We start from the raw sequence: 24,154 nt of genomic DNA on the forward strand, positions 1-24,154 counted from the left end.
CGTTGCCAAGAGGTCCATATCCGAGGGCTCCAACTCCTCCTCCGTTGCCTCCTCTGCCTCCGCTTCCAACAGGACCACAGACCCCTGTGCCTGTCAAGCCTCCTTAGGTTCCACCGAGGTCGGTCTCGTTGCCCGGGCTTCCGACACCTCCCAAGAAGACTCCGAAGTCTAAAGAACCACCTAAGCCCAAGACGCCCGCCCCGGGGAAACCGGCAGAACGTCCCGGGCCCAGAAGATCGAGGTCTCGCTCCGGGAGGAGAAACAGATCAAGGAGCAGACACAGGTCCTCCACTAGATCCAGACATCGCCATAGAAGGCATAGGTCCAGGTCCCGTTCGACCTCTAGGACCCGTTCCTTTTCGCCTACTTTGTCGGACTCCCCGGAGACTAGGGTGTCTCCGATCGATGACATCGGTACGTTCCAGGAGGTTCTCTTGAGGGGGGCTGCGAAGCTGGGTATCACGGTGACGGCTCCTACACCTACGACGTCCGTGATATTCGAGACTTTGCACAAGAAGCACCTGTCTCGCCCTCTACTACCGTTGGTGCCAGGACTGGTTGAGCCTGCGGAAGAGCTCTTTCTTACGCCTGCGGTGGTAAAAGCCGCTCCCTCCAGACTTCTGAAGAAGTACAGGGCACCTGACTCGGACCCGGCCTTCCTACGGATGGATCCAGTGCCGGATTCAGTGATAGTGACGGCGGCCAGGAAGCTGCACTCTACCTCCCCGTCCTCCACCGTGCCTACGGATAAGGAGAGCCGCTGGATTGATTCGGCTGGAAGGAAGGCGTGTGGGACTTCTTCCACGACTATGAAGGCTTCCAACGACTCGGCGTTACTGGGGCGGTATGACCGTGCGCTGTGGGATTCCATGGAACAGTTCGCGGACCTTGTCCCGCGTGACAGGAAAGAGGACTTTATGGAAATCGTCAAAGAAGGGATGCTGGTCTCGAACCAGGCCATCAGCGCCGCGGCGGATATTTCCCTGTTGGCCGCACATGGATACTGCCACGGTATCAATCAGCGCCGCCATGCTTGGCTTAGGCTTACGTCGCTCAAGCCTGAAGCGCAACAGCGAGTGGCCAATCTGCCGTTTTCCGGTGAGACTCTATTCGGGAAACATGCAGACGACGAAATGGCCAGGATGAAGGCCGAGGCTGAAACCCTGACGGCTGTGGGCTTGGAGAAGCCCAAAGACAAGAAACCCTACCGCCAGTTCCAACGACGGTTCGGCTCGCAGGGGAAAGGAAGGGGACAGTCTTCTGGGCAACAGCAGCAGCAACAACAGCAGCAGTTCAGAAGACCCTTCCAAAAACGGCAGAGGGGTAGAGGTGGACAGCAGTCCTCTACCGCGAACAAGGGCCCGGCCGGGTCTCGACCCTGAGCAGTTACTTCCCCTTCATCCGTTACCCGCTCCGGTGGGGGGAAGCGTTCAATTTTTTCTGGCAGAGTGGAGAAAAATTACTCAGGACAAGTGGGTGCTGAATATTGTTTGCAATGGATACAGTCTTCGGTTCATCAGCCCGCCTCTATCGATTCCTCCGGTCAGCTCACAGTATCAACTGCGCGAGCTCCAGGCGGAGGCCGATATCCTGTTAAGGAAAAGGGCGATAGAAGATGTACCTCTGTCTCAAAGAGGAAGAGGTCTGTACTCCCGGTTCTTTCTAGTCCGCAAGAAGGACAAGAACGAGTTCAGGCCCATTCTGGACTTGCGACAGGCGAACAAGTGGATTCGCAGAGAAAAATTCCGCATGCCGTCGTTGCATCAGATTTATCCTCAGCTGCAACAGGGGGACTGGCTTTGCGCCATAGACCTACAGGATGCATACTTCCATGTGCCCATTGCACACAAACACAGGAAGTTCCTGCGATTTCAAGTCGGCGCCAATCACTATCAATACACGGTACTTCCGTTCGGGCTGAAGTCTGCGCCCAGAACGTTCTCGAAGTGCATGGCAGTGGTAGCGGCACACCTGAGGAAGAACAAGGTGTTTGTCTACCCGTACCTGGACGATTGGTTGATCAAGGCCTCCTCATTCTCGGAAGCTCAAGCACACTTCTGGAAGACGTGCGTTCTATTGAACAAGCTGGGGTTGCACATCAACATGTCCAAGTCTGTCCCGACTCCGGTCCAGTGCATCCAGTACTTGGGAGCCTCCATCAATACGCTGTCAGCAAGCGTGTCTCCTTCGGAAGAGCGACGTTTATCACTCCTTCGGAAGGCTCAGGCTCTCATGTCCACTCCATCCACGACAGTGAGGACGGTGTCTTCTCTACTGGGATCGATGGCTTCCTGTATCTTCCTGACGCCTCATGCGCGGCTGCACATGAGACTGCTGCAGGAGTGTTTGGAAGATCAGTGGGACCAGAGGAGAGGATCTTGGGACGACAAAATACGACTGTCTCGACATGCTCTTCAGTCTCTGAAGTGGTGGTGTTCAGCGGAGAATCTCCTTAGAGGGGTTCCCTTCCACAAGGACATTCCCACACAGACTATCGTGACGGATGCTTCTCTCCTGGGATGGGGAGCGCACTCCGGAGACCTACAGATTCAAGGGACGTGGTCCCCGACGGAGTCCACGTACCACATCAATTTCCTGGAACTCAGGGCTGTTCACTTGGCACTGAAGGCTTTTCGTCCGTCCTTTCAGACCAACTCTCTGCTTGTACAGACGGACAATACGACCACGATGTATTACCTCAACAAGCAGGGGGGCTCGAGATCGCGCACTCTGTCGCAGGAGGCACAGGCGATCTGGCACTGGCTTCTGGCTCGAGGACTCTCGATAACGGCCACTCATCTGCCAGGTGTGCAGAATGTTCAGGCAGACGAGCTGAGCAGACTGATTCAGGAAAACCACGAATGGGTCATAAACGACGAAGTGCTAGGAGAAGTCTTCGCAAGGTGGGGAACTCCAGACGTAGATCTGTTCGCCACCGCCGAAATCAGCAAATGCCGAGACTTCTCCTCCAGGTACTACCAGCCAGGGACGCTGGGGAACGCGTTATGGATCAACTGGTCGAACAGCTTTCTGTACGCTTTTCCACCCATTCCCCTGATCCCGGCGGTTCTCATCAAGCTGTCCCAATCCAGGGCGAAGATGATTCTGATTGCCCCGGAATGGCCCAGACAGTGGTGGTTCACGGACCTGCTTCACCGGTCTCTCCTTCCTCACATGAAGCTGCCGTGCAGGCCGGACCTTCTCACGAAGTTCGGGGGGCGGATGTTGCACCCCAACCTCTCGTCTTTGAGTTTGGCGGCATGGCTCCTGAAATAGTGCAATATGGCCATCTGAATCTCCCAGAGGATTGTATGGACATACTGAAGGAGGCTAAGCGACCTTCCACTAGGACTTCTTATGCTTACAAGTGGAAGAGGTTTTGCATCTGGTGCAAGTCTAAGAACTATGACCCTACGACATGCAAGGAGGATGTCATCCTTCCATATCTGCTACATCTGGCGCAGTCTGGCCTTAATGTCCATTCCATTAAGGTTCATCTGGCTGCTTTGACTGCCTACAGGAAATGCCCTTCACAGACTTCCTTCTTCCAGATCCCTGTGATCAAAGATTTTCTGGAAGGCTTGAAGAAAGTATTCCCTCCTGTCAGGCTTCCTTCGCCTTCATGGGACTTGAATGTGGTGCTGTCCAGGTTGATGAAGGAGCCTTTTGAACCTATTCATAAGGCTTCGTTGCAGCACCTGTCCTGGAAGGCGGCGTTCCTCGTGGCCATTACATCGGCCCGCAGGGTGAGTGAAATTCAGGCGTTGTGTTGCCAAGAACCTTACACTGTGTTTCATGCTGCTAAGGTTGTTATGCGTACTCACCCTAAGTTTCTTCCCAAGGTTATTTCTGATTTTCATATCAACCAGACGATAACTTTACCTACGTTCTTTCAGAATCCTTCATCTCCAGCGGAAAGGTCTTTGCATTCCCTGGATGTTAGGAGGGTGCTGAAATTTTATCTGGATAAAACCAAAGATATTCGTAGGTCAGACCAATTGTTCATCAATTATGGATCAGTCAGGACGGGTCTTGCTACCTCTAAACAGTCCATCTCGAGGTGGATTGTGTCCTGCATACAATTGTGTTACCAAAAAGCTAATAAGACCTTAGGGGGTAAACCTAAGGCTCATTCCACCAGGGGTAAAGCTGCCACGACAGCTTTGCTTCGTAACGTGCCTATTGCTGAAATCTGCAAGGCAGCCACTTGGAAGTCGATCCATACCTTTGCTAAGCATTACTGCCTGGACTCTGATGCCAGGGCAGACGCTCAGGTTGGGCAGGCTTCGCTGCGAAATCTATTCGCACAGTAGTGGTGTTATTTCTCGTTTCTCCACCGCCGCTTTGGTGTGGGGATGGGCTTGCCATTCTATTCACTAGATTATGACTATACACAGAGATCCCCTACTACAGAAGGAGTAGTTTCTGTCCTGTAACTCCAGTTCTGTAGTAGGGGTATCTCTGTTATAGTCATAAGCGCCCGCCCTCCTCCCCGGTGGAGAGGGATATTCATGTACGGGATGCTACAGGTCTGGCGTGTTACGCCTTCAAAAAGAACTGAAAGTAACTGGGACCTGCAGTGCATTCTGGGATACTGTGAAGTTCTGGAAAGTTCTCTTAAAGGCACAGTATCCTGTTCTGAGCCACATAATGGCAGCCTATGGGGCTTGTCTGTTCAGGTCTTCCTCTCTATCATTCCAGAGGGTTTTTGCTGTTTAAGCAAGGGAAATCTGAACAGGCTTTGCTGTTTTGTGGATTTTATTGGTGGAATTTCTAGTTGAAGTACTGGACAGTGTAGCCTTTTTAGGCTGCATTATCTGTCTTTAAATTCTCTCTTAAGTGTCTGTGCATTTCTGCATTTTTCGACACTTTAAGAGATTATTTTTGATTGCTCCGGGGTTCACGCACATGGGCGGGACTATTCACTAGATTATGACTATAACAGAGATACCCCTACTACAGAACTGGAGTTACAGGACAGAAACTACTCCTTTCAAAATATATCAGTAACTAGGAAAGCACATATGAGGCACATTGTTTTCTGTAATTCAGAAGTGTGATGTAGGCAGAGATGTCAATACTATCAAATCAAGTTACCTGTGTGATGCGCAGATGGTGAAACAAATTTTCACATATTATCCTCTGTGGGTCATACACATAAATCAGTAAAACTGCAAGTCAGATGTAAAATTAGAGGCCATTTCAAGACACAATTTCAACGGAAAATGTGCCCTCTGTAAATTACAGTGCCCTACCACACCATGCTTTAATAATATATGTGTGATAATGTGCTCCAAAATGCACCACTGGCGAAATGCTAAACCCTGGCCAATCTCCTACTGAATGGCGTGGCACATTTGCTGCATTTATTCTGTGTGTGACACTTGGATTTTTCATAATCCCTATGACTTCAGTGATGTAACATAAATGGCAGCACCTCCACTCTGAAAATTCTTCCAGCACCATTGAGCCTGCTTGCCATAAGGTACGGGCCTACAATTTAACCAGTTTCTGTCTTACACTAGTGATTCCTGTTTATTTACACGTGCACCATTACTGTTCCAGTTTATTTTTTTCTCCTTATTATGCTATGTAGGCACATGTACTGCTATAACTGACTAACCTTCCCGATTTTAACCACAGATTTACAAGCCCCTATCGCCACCACAACGTCACTTTTTAAGATGTTGCGGTGGCGATAGGGTCTTCGCCATATTGTAACTGTTGTAAATGCAATAGTTTTCTCAGCTGCCAGGGTGTTTTTTAAAGTAATGCTTTCTCTACTGTCCACTTTACAATTCAAGTTTAGAAAAATCTGATTTTGCTTGAATTCACGCTGAGAAGCCCTCAGCTCTAAATTAACCTTTTCAAGCAAGCACAATTGTCTAATGTGAAGGATCTTCTTTCTACCTCGACGTGCAGTATAAAAGAAACAAGCATTTACAATGCAATAGGTCTCGCCTTCGAAAAAGTTAGAGCTATTGGCATTGTAAATGACAAACTTTTCATTATGGGTTGGTTTTGAAAACAGATAAATAAATGGCATTGTCTCTCGCAAATGCGAGACCTATTGCATTTGCACGCACACACACACACACACACACACAGAGTCACACACACACACACACAGCCACACACACACACACACACACACACACACACACAGAGCCACACACACAGAGCCACACACACACACCCCTTTCCACCTGCGCCTGCAGAGAAGACCCGAAAGGGGCCTTGGAAGAGGAATCCTTCATGGACAGAGCCCCAGAGGTGCTGCAGCCTCGCGCGCCGGGCTAGAAAGGAAACACCTTGCGCAGCTGCACGCGCGTCCCCCTCCCTCCTCTCCTCTGCCGCGCGCACTGCGTATGCGCACAGAGGGGCAATTAGCAGCCTGTGCTAACTGTGTGTGGATAAACATATGAGCCCTTGTGAATGTCACACGTGTACCTCATTAATTATATCGTGAAATAATTACTTATACTCTTCTTCTTTAACCGAGGCGAGGTCCCGATTGCAGAAAAAAAGTGCATGGAAAAATGTGCAAAAGTGATGGGTATAATACAATATTTATCGTCACCACTACGCAGGGGAGCGAAAACTGAGTAAAATAACGAATAAAAACACGTACTTGCATATCAGCCGTAATATGGACGTGTGCACTCAGTGTATGCGTCAGTGGGCGGAACACTATTACATGCATTGTCACTGCTGTGCTGGGAGGGTGCCCACTGGGACCAACATATATTTCCACCCCTGCAGCCTACGGAATTGCATCTGATTTTACTGGGAGAAAGCCTCATTCATCATGCGTGTCTCAGGGTGACAGGCCCCTGTCAGCGGCAGCGAACATTTTAGGAATTCCGAGCCAACGTAATTGCCCTCACACACAGCTGCAATGCAGTTTTTACTGCCCATAGTGTGAGCTCCATGCCTTACCGGCCCCTAGTACTGCACCGATGCTGGGGTCCAGCAGGCAGCAGCCTACCCTGCTGCCCTTCATCCGATGGAGGGAGGGAGAGATGGCGAAACCAGAGCACACAGGGGGTCGGGGGGGACAAGGGGAGGGTAGCGGGACGTGCTGACCTTTGATTTGGGCTTCATACTCTGCGATGATCTCTTTGTCCTTGAACTGGGACATTTTCTGGCCGGGGTCTGTCAGCCCTCAGATCCCAGGGGTCCCCCCTGTTCCTGTGCAGTGGTGGGTGGCTCCAGGGGGTACCATTATTCCAGGAGCTCCGGGGGGGGGAGCGTTTCGTGTTCCAATGGAGGGATGGGTGGCTCCAGGGGTGAAAGGCTCCAGGGGTAGGCAACTCCAAGGGTGGCACAATCCAAGTGGGGTATTTCCATGGGTCAGGGAGTATCTCAAAGGATGGATAGCTCCAGAGAAGGGTGTCTCCAAGGATGCAGAGGTCTAGGGAGGATAGACTCGGGGGTGGAGGGTAACCCCGGGAGTGGTTGGGACCACAGATGGGCAGCTCTACGGTGGGCAGCTCCTTGGGACAGAGGCTCCAGTGAAGGGCAGGTCCAGGGCCTCCCCTTGCCCTGCCCTGTTTAACTGCCCTGCTGACTGGAGAGTGCTCACTCCGGCACTGCCCCTTCCCAGCTCGTCTCTTTCGCTCCACTGCGGAGATTACCCAGCCCCTGACCCTCTGCTCCTGGTCCGTGGAGAGCCCCCTTCATTTGCAAAACAGGGGGAAGGGGAGAAACCACAGACCCGCAGCAGAATCCGGGAGTCCCTGCCCCCCCCTCGCCAGGCACAACAAGCGCTCGCCAGGCAGCCGGCACCCTGCTTTACTTTTAACATTAAAAGTAAAGAGCGGGTGCCGCGATTATACGAAAAGTAAAGAAATAGATGTTTTTTCTGTTTCTTTACTTTTCTGTATAATCGCGACACCCACGCTTTACTTATAACATTAAAAGTAAAGCACGGGTGCCGCGATTATACCAAAAGTAAGAAATAGAAAAAACATCTATTTCTTTACTTTTGGTATAATCGCGGCACCCGCTCTTTACTTTTAATGTTAAAAGTAAAGCGCGGGTGCTGGGATTATACCCAAAGTATGCTCGCCACGACGCCGAGTTTCAAGCTGGCCAGATGCCTCGGTGTGCAGCCTCGCGCTGGCTGGGGGGTGGGGGCTCGAGGGAAGGCATATCACAGGCCACCTTAGAGTGAGGGGGGCCAGGAGGGCGACAAAAGCCAGGCAGCTGGATGAGAGAGAACAGAAAAGAAAGAGGAGTCGAGAAAGTGTGAAATACAGAGACAATTGAGAAAGAGAAGGAATGGCGGAGGGGTCAGAAACAGTCAGGAACGAAGCAGTATGCTGCTATGTTCTTTGAAGTGACGGTTGTCTCCAAGCACGCACGGCCTCAGAACACTCAATCAGCAGCAGTTGCCACCGCTGTCCACGCGGCGCTAGCTGCTGGGAGTGAATTGTGTAGAACTCCATGAGCCCAGGAATCTTGTGCTTGTAAAACAGGAAAGTGGGAGGTGGGGGGAGGAAGGGAAAGCAAAAGCACGCCACCATAACGCCGAGGTTTCTGTTTTAGAGCCGTCCCACTTTGACGGGCTTGGCCTGACTTACGTGTGTGGTATAAGGTTTATTATTCTTCTTTATGGGGCCATCTGTTCCGCCTCATAAAGAAGATAACAAACCTTTTACCAAAGCAGTAAGTCAAGGAAGCCCGTCTGAAAAGGACGGGGCTAAAAGAGAAAAGAGTACGTCACTGGGCCCTCTTTTCCAATGGCTGGCCACCATGAACGGTGATGCCAGCCAATGGAAAAGAGGGGCGGAGCTTAACCCTCGCTAGTGAAACTACCTCTAAAACATTCAATCTCGTAAGCTCGACTGCGCATGTGCGCAGCCGACGCCAGCTCGACCTAAAAAAAGAGTATGTGAACAGGTGCACAGAAATTAAGTTTGACCCCTTAGCATGTGTAATATTTTTACTTAGTGTTACCTTTATCAAAGGCCCGGAGTCGGGTGTTACCTTTCAGCCAGAAGGAAGTTACAGCATATTAGCAATGGATTGAAAACTATTATATGGTCGGTAAACTGCCATGATTGTCGTGGTGGAGGTCCGCTGCTCAACTATTTCTTTTCTGGATGTTACCTTTGTATGGTGCTCATCCTTGGAGCAGTAGCAAAAATAAACACACAGCAACATTAAGGGGCATATTTGCATGCCCCTATCGCCACCACAACGTCACTTTTTAAGACGTTGTGGTGGCGATAGGGGCCTCGCCATATTGTTAACGTTGTAAATGCAATCGTTTTCTCAGCTGCCAGGTTGCTTTTTAAGTAATGCTTTCTCTACTGGTCCACTTTACAATTCAAGTTTAGAAAAATCTGATATTGCTGGAATTCACGCTGAGAAGCCCTCAGCTCTAAATTAACCTGTGAGTTTAACATGCATGCGGTCTTCCAACAACTGCTCTATATAGGAATGTGAAGCATGTAAATTTTTTAATCAAGCAAGCACAATTGTCTAATGTGAAGGATCTTCTTTCTACCTCGAAGTGCTGTATAAAAGAAAAAAGGGGATGTGAACAGGTGCAGAGAAATTAAGTTTTCCCCCGTAGCATGTGTAATATTTTTACCTAGTGTTACCTTTATCACACAGCAGCATATTTACAAGCCCCTATCTCCCCGCAACGTCACTTTTTAAAACGTTGTGGTGGCGATGGGGGCTTCGCCATATTAACACTGCCTTGTAAATAAGGCAGCCTTCCACACTATGTCGAACATGAAGGGGGGCAGTGGGTGTTGCGGTGGGCGTTCCACTGCAACACCCATTGATTTTGACGCTGCCCCCTATTTACAAGGGCAGCATAAATAGGAGGCAGAGCCAAAATTAAGACCAGGGACAACCTGGTCTTAAGTTGGCGAAACATGGAGAAATGCTTTATTTCTCCACGTTTTTGCTTTTTCCCTGTGTGCTGCCTTGTGCAGCACACATGAAAAAGCAAAAAGTCTTGGATTGTTTGTGTACAGGAAGGTCACCATTCCTTCACACAATCTTTTTAAAAAAATCATATTTTGCATAAATTCCATGTGAACTGCATTAAGCAGCACACATAGAAGTGACAAAATGGCATTTAACAATTTTTTATGTACAGGAAGGGGGGCCTTCCTGTACACAAACAATTATTCCCCTGCACGCATACACCCCTGCATTATGGTGCAAGGGTGCCTGCGTTGGCGCTATACTGCTAAGTGTAGTGCCTGCGCCGGGGGAAACGCAAGGCTGCGCCATATTCTCGTAAATATGGTGCAGCCTTGCATTTCTAAAGTGGCAGAGAGAGGCGTTAGGCCATGATGTCTAACGCCTCACTTTGCCACTTCAGTTGTCAATATACCCCTCAGTGCTTCCTTGGTTTTGCACTGCTGTTACCTTCAAAGACTCCCTTCATACATTGCTGACAACATCGTTGTAAATGACTAAAGTCTTAGCTGCCATCCTCCCGTTCACCGAATAAGTTTGAATGCTTTTAATATTTGTTCTCACTTGTGGTTGTGTGATCCCCTTTGTCAAATCATGTCTCTACGTCTGAAAACTATCAGAGGGCTTATTTTATCAAAACTGCCTTCCAAGTAATGGTCTTCTTGAGTTTGAGTCCCAGGCTTGGCACTTCATGGAAATTGGTGTGATTCTGGACACTTGATCTCCCTGTGCCTAAAATTGTAAATAGATAACATGCAGGCGTGTAAGGCAATGTATTAAACATTTTATCAACATATTTGCTATAAAAAAATAATAAAAACTATTACAAATTATATAAACACTAAAAAATACAAATTAAAAATAACATTCGATATTCAATAGCAATGCAAAGAAATACTATAAATGCACTTTAGCAAACATTTCATAACGTATTTAAATTGCAAGTGGTTACTTTACTATTCCCAGTCTATCCCAAGAAACAGAACAGTAGGTGTTGGGCTTCAGGGGGATTAGATTTCCTATTCCCACTGCATTCTAGGCAAAAGTAGGGAAACTGCTGAACTTCAGAAAGATTAGATTAACTTTTCCCACACCAGTTTACGCAACAGTAGGGAAAGTGTTAGACTCAACAGGGGGTTATATTAATTATCCCCACTCCAATCTACACAACAGTAGGGAAAGTGTTGGATTCCTTAGGGGTTGGAATTTAAAAAATCATATTATGAATAAAAAGTACATAATATATATTTTTTCAACAAATTAGGGCATATATAATAAAATAAGAACAATTATTTAAATGACATTTACTTACCTATCTACAAAAAAGTAAAACAAATAAAGTACATATGTCCACCATTAAAAAAAGATCCGTAAATAATATCAATTAGTCAATTAAATATTGCTAACAATTAATATTTTTTTTATAATTTCAGTAACTTCCCACTCTATTTCCCAACAAAACCAACAACATAAATCTCTTACAAAATATAAAAATGGAGATATACTGTAGAAAGCATTTTAAACAATTAATGTATACAACAATTAAAAAAATAAAACAATTTACATAAAGGTGAACCACGGTTAGCGCTCTAGAGTTTAGTCACTACTCATCTGCTCCAAGCCACGTATGTAAACACGGCCAAGGCACGGTTTGATTGGGTCTCCTCCCAACCTTTTGATCTACCAAGCCTTCATTTAAAAAATTGTGTTGTCTATATTTTTAAAAATTGTATTTTAAACATTTGCACTTTAGGTCAGGTTATAGGCCATACACAAGTGCTGAACTAGGCTTGACTATTTCTGTGCTCGCTCCGACCAGATGGTAGCTTTTAACGATCCCCGAATCTTGGCTTGCGGTATCTCGGATCACGTACCAGTCGGGGTCACACTCCAGGGCCCGCCTATTAAGAGAGCCTCATTCCCAAGGATTGACTCTTGGCATCTTCGTGATCAGTCGATCAGCGCCAAGCTCCAAGAGGGGTCGCAGCTCTACTATGAGGAAAACCGGGATTCAGTGGATTCCCATGTAGTATTGTGGGAAGCCTACAAAACTGTATTGAGGGGACTGGCACAGGCCCTTATTGGGGCCCAAAGGAAAGAAGAATGCCTGCGGATTGGCCAAATCGAACATGACATTGAGCAATTACAAGGGGAGGCTGGTGCAGACCCCTCGGAAGAACTTTGTCATAGGTTGTTACTCAAACAACGGGAGCTCCGCTCCCTGGCCGAAGAGGAGGCACGAGCCTACGCACTGGCCACGCAACGTCGGCTGTATGATGTGACTGACAAATCTCTAAAGTTACTGTCCTGGCTAGAGCGGCGAGAATGGGAACGCTCCTGGGTAGCGCAGGTAAGGGACGAGTCGGGATCTCTAGTGTCTAACAGTATGAACATGGCAGAAGCATTCGCATCCCATTTTGAAAGGGTGTACTCACCAGTGTGCCCTAGAACTGAGGGGGACTGTGCTGAATTCCTGCAGGATATCCGGTTGCCGCGTCTTTCTAGGGAGCAGAGCGACCGACTCGAGGTAGACCTCGTGGCAGAGGAACTTAGTAAAGCTCTTAACTCTTTACAGTCGGGTAAGGCGCATGGGCCAAACGGGCTTCCAATAGAATTCTACAAGAGACAGGCAAATATCATCACTCAACCCCTGGTCCAGATGTTCGTGGAAGCCAGAGAGAGGGGCACGTTCCCCCCAGACCAACGGGAGGCCACGATAGTGGTCATTCATAAGGCAGGGAAGCCACCGGACCTCTGCTCCTCGTACCGCCCCATCTCTCTTCTGAATGCGGAGGCCAAGATTCTGGCCAAGGCCTTGGTGGACAGACTGTTGTCGGTCCTGCCGGACTTGGTACACATGGACCAGTCAGGGTTCATGCCCCACAGAAGCACCCGCCATAATCTGCAATGCCTCTATGGCGTGCTACACATGAAGGAGGATGTTGGTGATTCTCAGGCGGCACTGATGTCTTTGGATGGGTCAATGGCTTTTGTCAGCATAGAATGGCCCTACTTTTTCTTCTTGCTGCGGAAATTCCGCTTTGGCCCCAGCTTTTGTGCATGGGTGCTTCTTCTATACGTACAGCCGATGGCTAGGGTTAGAGTGAATGGGACGGTGTCCAGATTGTTCCCCCTTAGGAGAGGAACTAGGCAGGGTTGCGGCCTGTCTCCTCTCCTGTTTGCCCTGCCACTGGAGCCATTGGCACATTGGATCAGGAGGGACAGGTCTTTCTGGGGCCTGGCCCTAACGGACGACTGGTAGGAGTGTATCTCGCTATACGCCGACAACCTCATCCTATATATGTCACGGCCCTACCATTCGATGGTGCAAGCGCTCCACCTCTTTGAATTGTTTGGCAGCTACTCCGGGTACACTATTAATTGGGGGAAGTCTGTGATCTTTCCCCTGTCGGGCTCCTCCTCGGTGACCGCCCTGAGCTCCTCGAAGGCGGTCGCTCCCCACGCTGCTCCCAGCCCAGTACCTGACTTGGTATCGTAGCGCTGCTCGCACTGTTACTGCTGTACTAGATTGGATTAAGCTGCTCTGTGACCTGGAAGCATTGTCCTCGCACTGCTATTGCCTAATTCGATTTTATAGTCCCGCTTTGCCGCTAGACTGCGCATTGTTTGTTTATTTATTTATTGTACATTGCTGCCTTTGTCTGCTTGCCGATTTATGCCTGATTGTGCCGATTTCACTGGTCTTTTTACTGCCATTAGCTTTACCTGTGCCCCAATCTCGTCCTGGTTGCCTTTTGGCTTGCTGCCATTTTGTTGTTGTTGTTTTGCCTCCCAGCCCGGCTCTCCGCCCCGCTCCCGCCTCCCAGCTGATCCCCCCTCGCCCCTCCCCTCTCCACATTCCACATATGACAGATGCTTTCGCGCGCAGCGTCCACGCGCAGCGGTCGCGCCCCATACGCGCCAAAGGTATGCCCGTCCACGCCTGGACTGCGCCCAGCGCCGGACCCCCTGGCCCGCGGAAAACCCATACCAGCCGCATACCGTATGACGCCGCTACCCTCTCAGCACTTAACCCCGGTCAACACCGAAACTGCTACCAAGCCGCCCCAGGACACACCCATGGACCCTTCACCTGCCACTCCTGCGAGTTCGACTGCATCAGGACCCACACCAAACCCAAAGACTCCAAACAGAGCTCCGACACTAACCACCTGAAGTGAATGTACCGGAATGTACCGGAATGTAAATGTACCGGAATTTATATAGCGCAAATCACCAAGCGGTTTCTAAGCGCTTGCTTAGGGAACCCGTCCTGGTATTCCCCTGTGAGATAACCCCGGCAGGGTATCCGCAAGGTGAAAGCCAGGCATCCCGCCGCGAGGGGCCGTTGTGGAGATTAAGCAAGCTATTGCCCAGAGTTGCAGAGTGTGAACCCGTGAATTGAGTAGGCACCGGAGCGAGAATTGTCGAGTCCATGGATATTTTAGGACTCAAGACCCCGCCGAGCCGGGAATCGAACTCTGGTCCCGGGCTGACCTCTGCTTCCAGGTCTGCCTCCTCTAACCAGTGAGCCACACTTCTCCACATCCTACTCAACACCCGCTCGGTTCACAGACACGCCATCGAACTTTGGAACCTGCTCGACACTACATCGCCGGACGTCGCCTTCCTCACAGAAACATGGATGAACGCCTCATCAGCGCCCGACATCACCATAGCCATCCCAGAATCCTACGAGATCATCCGAAAAGATCGCACCAACCAAATTGGAGGAGGCATCGCCATCATCCATAAGAACACCATCAGCATCACGACCAGTTCCGATGATAACCTCGCTTCCGCCGAACACCTTCACTTCCAGATTCACACCGACCACAAAACCACTCTCAGAGGCACCCTCATCTACAGACCACCAGGACCCCGCACACAATTCAGCGAAGATATCACCGACTTCATCAGCCCACACGCCCTCTCATCCGAGAACTACATCCTACTGGGAGACCTCAATTTCCACCTGGAAAAGAAAAACGACAACAACACCAACACCCTTCTGGACAACCTGGCCAATCTAGGACTCAAACAACTTGTAAACACCCCCACCCACTACGCCGGACACACGCTCGACCCTATCTTCACCTCCAGCAAACACATCTCCTTCGATCACACCACAGCTCTCCATTGGACGGACCACAGCTGCGTTCACTTCAACTACAGAAAGTCCACGACCCACAACCCGCCACAACCTATTCCCCGAAGAAATTGGAACAAAATCACCACCGAACAACTCTTCACTTCGCTTCACCAAAACCCCCCCACCAAACCATCGGACCCAAACCAAGCAGCCACTAACCTCACACAATGGATCACCCATAGCGCCAACGAACTTGCACCCTTGAAAAACCATCTATTCAAGCAAGGTAGCAAAAAATCCCCCTGGTTCAACGATGACCTTAAGAAATCCAAGAAGTTCTGTCGTACTCTCGAGAAAACCTGGAAAAAATACCCAACCACTGAAAACTTAGCCACCTTCAAGAACGCCATCCGCAAACACCACCAACTAATCCGATCCACCAAGAAATCAGCATTCAAGGACCGACTTGACAACAATGCCCAAAACAGCAAGGAACTATTCAACATCGTCAAAGAATTTACTAACCCCACCGCCAGCACCAACGACATATCCCCCTCCCAAAACCTCTGCGACTCTCTATCCTCATTCTTCCACAACAAAATCGCCGAAATACACAACAGCTTTGAAAACCAGCTCGAAGACATGTCCACTCCACCCATTTCCGAACCAACACAGCCCTCTAACAACCTTTGCGCCTGGAACCAATCACCACTGAAGACACCATCCGCCTGATGAACTCCATCCACTCAGGATAACCAACCGACCCATGCCCCCACCACATTTTCAACAAATCAGGCTCCATCATCGCACCCCATCTCCGCGATGTCATCAACTGTTCCTTCAACTCCGCTACCTTCCCGGAAATCTGGAAACACGCCGAACTCAGCGCCCTTCTGAAGAAACCCACAGCAGACCCCACCGAACTTAAGAACTACCGTCCCATCTCGCTCCTACCATTCCCCGCCAAAGTCATTGAGAAAGCCGTCAACAGTCAACTCGCCGCCTTCCTCGAATCCAACAAATCCCTCGACCCTTCACAATCTGGCTTCCGAGCCAAACACAGCACCGAAACCGCCCTCATCGCAGCTACAGACGACATCCGAACACTACTAGACAATGGAGAAACAGTTGCCCTCATTTTACTTGACCTCTCCGCAGCCTTCGACATAGTCTGTCATAGCACCCTTATACAACGACTCAGCAACGTCGGAATACAAGGAAAAGCATTGGATTGGATCATTTCGTTCCTTGCAGGAAGAACCCAGAGAGTCCGCCTTCCCCCCTTCAAATCTAAGGCCACCGAAATCATCTGCGGCGTACCACAAGGCTCATCACTCAGTCCCACCCTCTTCAATGTATACATGAGCCCCCTCGCATCCATCGCACGCCAACACAACCTCAACATCATCTCCTACGCAGACGACACCCAGCTGATCCTCTCCCTCACCAATGACCCAAACACCGCCAAAACCAACCTTCACGAAGGAATGAAAGAAGTAGCCGAATGGATGAAGAAGAGCCGTTTAAAACTTAACTCGGACAAAACGGAAGTCCTCATCTTAGGATCATCCCCCTCTGCATGGGACGACTCATGGTGGCCACCGGCCCTAGGGAACGCACCCATACCTACGACCACGCACGTAACCTGGGCCTCATCCTGGACTCCTCCCTCTCGATGACCAGACAAGTCAACGCCGTCTCATCATCATGCTTCAACATCCTACGCATGCTCAAAAAAATCTTCAGATGGATCCCCACCGAAACAAGAAAGACGGTCACCCATGCACTGGTCACAAGCCGTCTGGATTACGGAAATACCCTTTACGCCGGAACCACAACGAAACTACAGAAAAAACTCCAACGCGTCCAAAACGCCTCAGCCAGACTCATACTGGACATCCCTCGACAAGCTCACATTTCCGGCCACCTGAAAGATCTCCATTGGCTCCCTGTCAACAAGAGAATAACGTTCCGTCTCCTCACCCACGCACACAAAGCCCTCTACGGCCTAGGCCCCGAATGCCTCAACACGCGACTATCCTTCTACACCCCCTCCCGCCAGCTACGATCGTCCAATCAAGCCCTCGCCGCAATTCCGCGAATTCACAGATCCACCATGGGAGAGAGATCCTTCTCCTACTTGGCGGCCAAAACCTGGAACTCTCTCCCCACTCACCTCCGCCTTACACAGAACCACCTCTCCTTCAGAAAGCAACTAAAAACGTGGTTATTCGATATGTAAAACACCTCCCTCCCTCAAGCGCCTTGAGACCCTCCGGATGTGTAGTGCGCTATACAAATGTTGGAACTTGAACTTGAACTTGAACTCCTCCCTGCGGGTCCCCTCTAGATGCCCAGCCACCGTTGTAACGGATGGCTTTAAATATTTAGGGGTTCACATAACTAGGGATGTGCGGGACTTCTCCAATAAAAACCTTGAGCCTCAGCTTGCGCGCCAAGGGGCCGATGTAAATCATTGGAAATCCCTCCCGCTTTCTCTCATGGGTCGGGTAGCCCTTTTCAAAATGCTCGCTCTGCCGAGATTGCTGTATATATTACAAAATACACCATATCCAGCCCCCCAGGGCGTGTTCAAGCAGATTTCCCAGGCAGTGCGGGAGCTGCTCTGGAATGGTGAGGCTCCCCGAATAGCGCTTAACAAACTTGTCAAGGTTGGAGGGGTGGCACTCCCAGACATAAGGCTGTACTACCGAAGGGTAATTGTGAGCACCTGCTCTATGCTCGAAGAGTGGGGAAAGACTGGCCTGTACATACTAGGGCAGTGGTCCAGTGCTGGAAGGAAGCAAACAGATTCCTAGGATGGACAGACAAATTAACTGGTCGCACCCCCCTTTGGGGGGTGGAAACTGATTGGTATAGACTACCTGGGTGACGTGTGGAAGGGCTCGGCTCCCCACTCTTTCACCTACCTCAAAAAGGAATACGACCTTCACGAGTCACAACACTACCATTACTTACGCCTCACACATGCCATTCGCTCTCATATTCACAGGGACACGTCCATCCTGGAGTACTCCACTATGGAAGACAGGCTGTTGTTAGACCCCATTTTGGAGAAGTCCACATCCACCATCTATCGGAAACTTATCAACAATATGCCTGACCCATTGGTAAAATTTAGAGAGACGTGGACCCGAGACTTAGGTGACATTAACGACGCCGACTGGCAGGATGCCATACAGAGGCCACAGAAGATAGCAATCCGCCCTAGGTTCCGACTGATCCAACTGAAAATACTGCATCGCACATACTATCCTGGTGCACTCCTATTTAGGTGGGGCAGAAGCCCATCGGCCCTTTGTGCGAGGGGCTGCCAAGGGAAGGGTATATTTTTCCACATACTATGGGAATGCCCCGTCATAGTCCCGTTCTGGACCAAGGTGGCTGCCACAATGTCACAGGTGGTGGGTACACCGGTACCAAGGGAGCCGCGATGGTTGCTATTGATGATAAGGGAGAGGCGGACTGGTCACGGCACACGGAACTATGGCTTGCACTAGCAGCGGCGGTGGCCAAGAGAAACATCACCAGGGGGTGGGGATCTCAGATACCCCCGCCGTGGGAGCATTGGAGGAGGGACCTCGATTGGTGCCAGCGTGCCGAGGAAACCATTTATAGGAGCTGGGGCTGCACGAAGAAATGGAGAAAGATCTGGGGACCATGGCGAAAGTACAGGGAGGAGGGTGGGGGGATGGAGGAGTAACCCGGTTGTTGTCCATCCTGATGGTATACTGCTGTATTGACATTGCTGCACACTATGGGGTTATCTCTTGGTATGATCCTTGTACTCTGATCATTGTGACTTTGTACTATGAGCATTGTTCAGAAAATAAAAAGTTATAAAAAAAAAAGTGCTGAACTGTGGTGATTCTGATACCTAGCTACTGTACTTGGCTCAGTGAAGCACGGTTAGCACTTTAGTATATAGTCTCTACTTACCTGCTCCAAGCTGGCGTATTCAAATGCGGCCATGGTGCATATGCACCTGTGGCGCGCCAAAGGCAAACTCATCTGCGCCCATATAGGGGCCAGTTAGGCTCACTTACTCTGCTGCTCAATTGCTTGACTTGTGACCTGTCCCCATTGGGGGCTGTCCTCCCTTTTCTGATTTAGAGTTCTCTTCAGTAGCAAGAACTTGTTTGCACTGTACATTTAGAACTGCCTGGCATACAGAGCCTTTACCCACTAATTGATCAACCACAGTATGCTAAGTCCAATCCTTTCCAAAATGCTAGCTCTAGCAATTTTAAGTCTTTTAATCTAAACATGTTTCATTTCTCTATGAATTATGGACCGATGAAATCTTTTTAACTGAAGCTTGGCTTAATGATGCCTCAGGACCTGACCTCATCATAGCTCTGCCCCCAGATTATCCGATACTGAGAATGGATCATGAAAACAAAAAAGGAGGCGGTATTGCCATTATTTTTAAAGACTATCTGTCATGTAAAATAGACAAGCTGCAGATCCCCAATTGTGAAGCTCTTTTATTTTCACTGTCACTAACCAGGAACTTCACCTTGTCTGGAGCCCTTATCTACCGCTTACAAGGTTGTGCAGCTAATTGGAGCTCTGGCATTGTGAAAGTTCTTTCTTCACCTATTCTTAAAATGTCACATTTTATCATTTTGGGTGATTTAAACATCCGTTTTGACAAGGCGGACTGCAGTTTGGCCTCTTCTGTAATAGAAGATTTTGTGGCTTTGAACATTCAGCTCATTATGAGCTTTCCCACCCATGTAGCTGGCCACATGCTTGACCCTAAATTTTCCAATTTAAAGAGCTTACAGGCTGACCATCCTCTTCCTCCGACAAGGACTGATGACTTTGCAGTACCTTTTTCGCGTTCCGTTCAATTAGGGGCCAGATTTCGGCAGACTCAGCTGATATCCACTGGCAGGAGCTGGACAAAGCTCAATGTTCTTAATGTTCGCTCTTTGCTTGAAGCCAATTGCCTGGCCTGTGCTGGGTCAATCAGTTGAATCAGATGTGCACATCATCGACTTTTGGCTTAAATCTTCATTTGATGCTTAAGACCCTACCACAAGCAGTAAACATCATAGAATCCTTCCTCCTGCTCCATGGTATAACGACGCACTGCATGAAACTAAAAAAACGATGCAAAAGCCTGGAAAGAGATTGGCTGGATACATGTAATAATGAGAAAAAATTAAGATACAAGTTGGCACTAAAAGACTACCAAATACAATGCAGGAGTGCTGGATCTAAATTTAATTCAGGCAAAATTACTCAGGCCAAAAATGCCCTAAAACTCATTTTAAAGTAGTGAAGAATGTGTCCAATCAATTAAACACTGCCCCATCTCCTCCTCTCTCACAAACTCAAAGTGAGAAAATGTCAGATTTGTTCTTTACAAAAAAAATAAGCAGCAGACATTCAGAACACTTTTTCAGGTATGCCTGTTGTCAGTCCTTCTGTATTTCCCTCTATTATGACTGGCACCATGAACATCTTTCACCCTTTACGTGTGACATCATTTAATTCTCTGCTATCTAAGACCAGATCAGGCTCTCCGCTGGATCCTTGCCCTCCTGCAGTAATGGGTAGGCTAGCTCTCCCAGTTTTGGAAAAACGCACACATCCTTCGAATGCTTCTTTGACAGAAGGCATAGTTACCCTGGCATGGAAACAGGCCTTGGTCACACCTTTATTAAAAAAGCCAAACCTGGGCCCACTCATATGGTCAAATTACAGGCCTGTGTCACTGCTGGAGAAGCACGTTAATCTTCAGCTTACCACCTTTACCGAAAAGAATGGCCTACTGCGTCCTTCGCAATCAGGATTCCTGGTAGGCCACAGCACTGAGTCAGCACTTCTCTGTGTTACTGAATATTTACGTTGTCAGTTAGACTCTGTTGGGACTGATACTTTTAGATCTCAATGCCACATTCGACACAGATAACGATTCTACTTCACTGTTCAGAGTGAGTGAGATGGGAATACAGTGCAGTACCTTGTCCTGGTTAACCCCTTCGCTGCTAGCCCCCCCTCCCAACAACTCCACTCCTGTGCTAACGTGCTAAGTCTTTTTTTGGCTATTTGGGGTAGTTTGTGCTTAGGCATTTGTAACTTTTTGTCCCCATAAGGTATCCAGGCCAAATTTGCATTCTTTTATTCTTGAGGATTCTAAGATTCTAAAGGTACCCAGGGTTTATTTATTCCCCTGGAGGGGACCAAGAAATTGGCAAAAATACAGCTAATTCTTTTTTTTTTTAGGAAAAATTGAAAAAAAGTGCTGCCGAAGAATGTGTCTGTTTTATTCCATGCAAAAGGTATCAACAAAGGGTGTGTGGTGCTAAAATCACCATCTTCCAGGAACAGGCAGACTTTTGTCAGAAAACCAAAATTTTCTACACAGTTTTGGGATTTTACCGGGGTATAGCCTATTTTTCGTATTTTGTTTGTGCTTTCAACCTCCTCCCAATTAGTGGTAGAAATGTGTGTGAAACTAATAATGGATTCCGGAGAACTATAGATTTCCTAAAAGTAGGCAACATTCTAAATTTAGCAAGGGGTAATTTGTGTAGACCCTTCAAGGTTTTTCTATAGAAACTAACAATTGAAATAGGAAATATTCAAATTGAGTTAGAAAAAACAGCCATTTGTGCCAACATTTTCACCTGTAACATCTACGTATGGCAGATTTTTTAAAGCAATATACCATTAGGGGCTAGATGTAGGTAATTCCCATTTACAGACTCTTAAATACCGAATTTTACCGATTCGGTAAATATACCGATTCTGTAATTTTCAGCCCCCTACATCTGAAATCCCTAATACCGGTCGGAAACGGCAGAAATCGGCCGTTTACGACCGGTATTAGGGCTCCTACATCTGGCCCTAAGTCTCTTGGACCCTTCTGGTTGTGGGGATATATAGGACTTTTATGTTCACCAAGAACCCAGAGCCAATAACTGAGCTGCTTTTTGCAATAGTTTTTCATTGTGTACCGGATATATAGCAATTCATTTGGTAAAATACAAGAGTGAAAAATAGGTACCAAGGAAATCCATATATTTCCGAAATGAAAACTAAATATAGAGTCTAGAAGCAGGGGTTATTTGCACATTTTCAAAATTGTGGGTACCCATACAAGCATGTGAATTAGAGGACATTTGTCAAAGTGACTTCTTTTTATACATTGTCTTACATTTGGAAGGCAGAAATGCAAAGAAAGTCAATTGGTAATAACCCTTGTTCTACTATTCTGTGTTCCCCTAGGTCTCCTGTAAAAATAGTACCTTGCTTGTGTGGGTAGGCTAATGCAAAAAGAACAATTGATTGACAGAATGTAGAACAATGTCATACATTTAGCCCAGGACAGAGATCTGGGCCCAAATCCATCGTTTTTTGCTCCCCATGCCATTCCAGTTTGAACACAGCCATATGCAAATCAGTTTTGATCCTGTGCCCAATGGGAACAGTGCAGCCCGAACTTCCAGGCCAGGTCCTCCCTTGACTGGAAACAGGTGTCCTAGGCCTAATGTCTGCGACAGGAAATGGCCCAAAACGTAACGTGGACTCATCACATTTTTCCAGTGAAAACGGACATTTGTTTCGCAATGTGCCTAGCTGTGAATTTTGGACCCTAGCTCTTCCGGCACCTATGAAAACGTAGCAAACATATATATTTTTTTAACTAGACATGTAATGTGTATACTTGTAAAGCGCACTGTTGCCAGTCGGCGTCCTGGCACTGTATACCGCTGGGGAACTTTTCCTGGCTTTCCCTGTGGGATGGTCCCTGCTGGGAATCCCCAAGGTGGAGCCAGGCATCCCCGGCATTGATGGGGCCGTTGTGGAGATTAGGCAGGCTAATGCCCAGGGTTGCCGAGTGGGACCCCTGGTTAGAGTAGGCGCCGAGGCGAGAATTATCGAGTCCGCTGACCCTGGTCCACGACCCTGCCGCGTCAGGAATAGAACCCTGGTCCCGGGCTGACTTCTGCTTCCGGGTCTGCCGCCCCTAACCAGTGAGCCCCACCACTCCACTAGACATCCAGGGGAATCTGGGATAGGGTGACTTGTGTGGCTTTCACCAGGTTCTGTTACACAGAATCCCTTGCAAACCTCCAAATGTGTAAAATAAAAAACAAATGTTCCTCACATTTCTGTGATGCAAAGTTCTAGAATCCGTGGGCAGACACAAACTTCCAGCTGTCCAGCATTCCCCAAAGTCTCCCAATAAAAATGGTACCTTACTTGTGTGGGTAGGCCTACTACCCGTTACAGTAAACGGCCCAAAATGCAACATGGACACATCACATAAGGAAACCTGGCAAACTTATGCATTTTTAAAAACTAAACATCCATGAGAATCCCTTGCAAACCTCAACCTTTGTAAAAAAAAAAAAACACACATTTTCCTCATATCCTGTGGGGGAAAGTAGTTCTGGAATCTGCGTAGATCCACAAACTTCCATCCACCCAACATTTCCCCAAAACTCCCGATAAAAATGGCACCTGACTTATGTGGGTAGGCTTAGTGTCTGTGACAGGAAATGACCCAAAGCGCAACGTGGACATGTCGCATTTTCCCACAGAAAATTGACAATTTTTTGCAATGTGCCTAGCTGTGGATTGCGGGCTGTAGACATCCAAGGGAATCCATGAAGGGGTTGACCTGTGTGTCTCTCACCAGGTTCTGTTACGCAGAATCTCTTGCAAACCTAAAACTTTGTAAAAAAAATAGCATTTCCCTCACATTTCTGTGAAAGAAACTTCTGGAATCTGCAGGGAGCCACAAACTTCCAGCGACTCAGCATTCCCCAAAGTCTCCCGATGCAAATTGTACCTCACTTGGTTAGGCCTAGTACCCGCAACAGGAAACGGCCCAAAACACAACATGGACACCACATTTTTCAAGTGAAAATTGACCCTTTTTTTGCAATGTGCCTAGCTGTGGATTTTGGACCCTAGATCTTCGGGCACCTAAGGAAACCTAGCAAACTTATACTTTTTTTAAAACTAGACATAAAATGGAATCCAGGATGAGGTGACTTGTGTGGTTCTCACCAGGTTCTGGTACCCAGAATGGCTTGCAAACTTTGAAAAAAAAAAGAAACACATTTTCCCCAT

The sequence above is a fragment of the Lissotriton helveticus genome, chromosome 3_1, assembly GCF_964261635.1.
Source record: "Lissotriton helveticus chromosome 3_1, aLisHel1.1, whole genome shotgun sequence".
NCBI lineage: Eukaryota > Metazoa > Chordata > Amphibia > Caudata > Salamandridae > Lissotriton > Lissotriton helveticus.